The sequence below is a fragment of the Schistocerca americana genome, chromosome 2 (assembly GCF_021461395.2).
Source record: "Schistocerca americana isolate TAMUIC-IGC-003095 chromosome 2, iqSchAmer2.1, whole genome shotgun sequence".
Taxonomy (NCBI): domain Eukaryota; kingdom Metazoa; phylum Arthropoda; class Insecta; order Orthoptera; family Acrididae; genus Schistocerca; species Schistocerca americana.
Window position 1 is genome coordinate 227,983,607 of NC_060120.1, and position 4,481 is coordinate 227,988,087.

Here is a 4,481-nt window from a genome sequence, read left to right on the forward strand (position 1 = left end):
TATATTGGAAATATATTGTGCAGTATATTGAGCAAGTGTCAATACTTTTAAAGCTCTGTAGTCTCTTCAGTTTCCATTTTATCAGTTTTCTGATTGGTCTGATGCGGCACACCATGATTTCCTCATCTGTGCCAACACTTCCAAGTCTGAGTAACACTTGTGACCTACGTTCTCAATTATTTTCTGGATATATTCCAATCTCTGTCTTTCTCTACAGCTTTTACTCTCTCATCTCCCTCTGTTACCATGGAAGTTATTCCCTGATGTCTTATCACTTCTACTGTCAGCCTGTCTATTTCCGTATATTTATTTCCTCGCCAATTCTGCGGAGAACCTCCTCATTCCATACCCAATCAATCCGCCTAATTTTCAGCGCGTTCTGTAGCACCACATCTCAAATGCTTTGAGTCTCTTCTGTTCCGGTTCTCCCTTGTCCATGTTTTACTACCATACAACTCTGTCCTCCAAACGTACATTCTCAGGAACTGCTCCCTCAAATTAAAATCTGTGTTTGATATTAATAGAGTTCTCTTTGCCAGGAATTCCCCCTTTGCCACTGCTAATCTTCTTTTCATTGGTTTTCATTGGCTCGGTTCACCGTGGTTTAAATTGTTCCCTAGGTAGCAGAATTCCTTTGATGTTAAGTTTCTCTCAGTTCTCATTTGTGCTAATTCTCATTTCTGTCCCTTTTTTCGATAAGCTCTCAGTCCACATTCTGTACTCCTTAGACTGTTCATTCCATTCATCGCATCCTTTAATTTTTCTTCACTTTCACTGACGATAGCAATGTAATCAGCGAATTTTACCACTCAAATCCTTCCACCTTGAATTTTAATTTCTGTCTGGCACCTTCCTTGTATTGGAAATGAAGAATACACATCGCACGCCGTGATCGCAGTGTAGGCGCTTTTATTGTTCGAAGACGACGGTTTCAAAAATCTTATGCTGCCATCATATGATCTCACGCAACTTATGATAAAATCGCCATGTTGCATTCCTTGAAGTCAAAGCATAAAAGGCACCACTCTTGACAAAAACACAGTTGGTAAAATGCACACAGTTCATGAAATCCTCATTCCATCCATGCAAATCGACGACGAACTAGACTGTGCCAAGTTTCTCGAAGAGCAGCCTGTGCCGTTTGTGGTGTGCGGGCAGCGCGGAAGAGTGATGTTCGCCGGCGATATGCGTGAATGGTATGAGGATTTCATCAACTGTGCGCAATTTTCCAATTGGGTTTCTATCACGATGTGCATACGTGTGGAATGCCTTTTCTGCTTTGACTTTACGTAATGTAACGTGACAATTTTATAACAAGTCCCATAAGATCAGATGAAGGCAGCATAAGACAGTCGAAACCGGTAATCTTGCAACAACAAAAGTGTCTACACTGCGATGGCGGCGTACGAAGTGTGTGCTTCGCTTCGAGTCACACAGATCGCCCGACAGCACAGCACGTCTAGTACCATTATTTTATTTCCGTTATTGCCTTTTCGATTTGTAGACTGAACACTAGGGTCGAAAGACTGCATCCTCGCCTTATACCCTTTGTAATCTGAGCACTTGGCTTCTTTCAGTCTTCTTGCTCCCTCTTCGTTTTGTGCGTATTTTATATTAACTGTCTTTCCCTATAGCTTAACCCTATTTTTCTCAGAATTTCGAACATCTTGCACCATTTTAACATCATTTTACATTGTCGAATGCTTCTTCCAGGTAGAGAAGCCTTATGAACGTGTCCTGATTTTTATTCAGTCTTGCTTCCTTCAGTATATCAATATATAGCGCAAACCGTCAGTACCGTTCTCAGACGCTTAATGTTATTTAGCATTTCTCAGAATGTGAGGACCCTTTAGGTTAGGGATGCAGTCTTTTGCCGCTTCTGTCCAATCAGTGCAACGAAGAATCAATGGCGGAAATAAAAGGAAGCTTCAAACGTGATTCAGAGTAAAATGATTTCCATCAAAAATTTGTTGACGACATTTATATTCTGAATGAAAGCGAGAAAGAACAGCTGGACATGTTGCAAAGGATCAACACTCTAATAAGGATTTAGAGTAAACTTAAAATAAAAGACGAAATTTATCAGGAGTAGCAGAAATTTAATATCAAAATTAGTGTCAATGACATAGAAGAAAAAATTCTACTACCTAGGAAGCAAACTGATTTATAACGGACGAAGCAAGACGGAATAAACAACAAGATTTTCACAGTGAGAATAAACGATTAGAAAACAATATTGTTTGGTAGTGAATCACGGACTGTCGGAAAACCGGAAAAGAAATCGAAGTGTTCGTGATTTAGAGCTATAGAAGGCTGTGGAAATTTACGGTGACTGATAAAAAATGAGTTGTTTCTCAGCGGGGTTGGCGAGCAGAGAAATTCGTGGAAAACACTGTCAAGAAAAGGAACGATTTGATAGGACATATGTTAAGACGTCAGGAAATAACGTTCATGGTACATGAAGGAGCAGTAGCTAAAAACTGTCAGGACAGGTAGAATCTGGAATATCTCCAACAAATGTGGACGTTAGATGTAAGTGCCACACCGAGATGAAGAGGTTGGCACAGCAGAGGAATTCGTGGCGGACCGCATCAACCCACTCAGCAGACAGCAGAAACCCCTCACCCCTCCCCTCCCCCCCCCCCCCTCCCGTACCATCCATCCAACAAAATAAGAAATCAGAGTACTACTGGCTGCACTGAAATTTTCATGGAAGTTTATGAGACGTGTTGGCTGCTCGTTTGATACGAGCAATTACAGCGAAGGACTAGGTTCGGGATTCGGGTCCCAGTCTGCCAGAAAGTTTCAGAGCCAGTGATTGTTGAGCTGGCGGCCCGCTTTATGTACAATGAATGTCGCCTTTTAGTTTTTTAGTATTCTAGTAGATTTTTCCGAATATCCGAAAACTTAACATTTGCTTCAATTGTGCCAAGCGGTACTAATACATGGAATTTGTGTCACACGGCTGTTTGTAGTTCACACTTATTAAAACATTGTATTTTATAAAAGGCCGTTTGCAGATGGAAAATCATAACTATAAGTTTTTTTAATGGGAACGCTTATTTTCTCTGGAAGTTTGTATACTCTAGTACATTTTACTAGCCGATAATTGTATTCCTTCCTTGCTCTACTGAATGTCAACCGTACAGTAACTGTAATTACTGGAGAAGATTAACTCGTTGATTTCATAATCTTGGAATGAACTACACTAGCTCCCGTAATACATCTACTGCATTTCCTTTTTTTTTCAGATGACTTCAATTATACTTCCATTAGTCATCTAAAATTAGAATCTGAATAACTTTTACTAGCCACTGCATATATCTTTGTTGGCGTAACACAAGGAGCTGCATCAGCGTCTCTCAGAAATAAGTAAATTTTCAATATATGAAGACATCGAAGTAGTCGACAAGTTTTCTTCACATTACCAGTGAAATATTTCGTATATCATGATTCAGTATATAATATATATTTTCTACAAAAGGAGGTCAATCATAGACAGTATCGTACCAGTTTTGGTAAGCAATTTCGCGTAATAAAGAGCAATAGTAGGAACTGAAATTTGGCAAACGATGCCTTCGTTCTAGTTGATGATTCTTCAATTGGCACCAACATCGTTTTTGCCTGCATGGATTTCCAACTATGTTTGTTTGTGGGAACCTAGATGTAAAAGTCTGGAGAATGCGCTACCGTTGTAGTAGCAAACGCTCGCGTTTCGATAACACGCCATAACAAACATGCATCAAACACTTACCGTACTCGAATATTTAGCAAATAGAAACACAGTGAAACTTCCTGGGAGATAAAAACTGCGTGCCGGTTCGAGACTCGAGGTTAGGACCCTTGGCAGACGCGGGCTCAAGTGCTCATTCGCTAAACAATGGCCCACGAAAGGCAAAGTTATCGAGTTCCAGTCCCGTTCCGTCACACAGTTTTAATCCACCAGGAAGTTTCATATCAGCGCACACTCCGATACCGAGCGAACATTTACTCCACAAACACATTGTTTTCAGAGCAACCGAAAATTTTGCCACATGCCAACGTACATTCAACAGGTTATTACTATTTAGTCTAGTTCTGTGTTTCTAGGTAAAGTATGCAGACGTGAGATCTATTTATTGTTTGTTTTAATTGCCATTAATTCGAGCCCCCGCTAATAACGTAGATTCCTAAATGTAAAACTCACATAGAAATACTTACTTAGTTGTCAATGACTGAAGGTTCGCGGTTTCACACGTTCGTTTGAGGTGGTGCTTAGCGATATAAATGACAAAATATTCGAATAATCTTGCTTTATTATTGTTATGTACGTGAATAGCATGAGATCAATTCTCAGAATGACTGCAGTGTTCTGCTGTTTGAGTGAGTCAGTGTTACCACCTGCACCATAGGCAAAGAAATGTAGTGCCATCGCGGAAAACACACGCATATCTGTCGTCTGCCAAAGACTGCCAAGTCTCACACCACAGCAGCTGCCTACG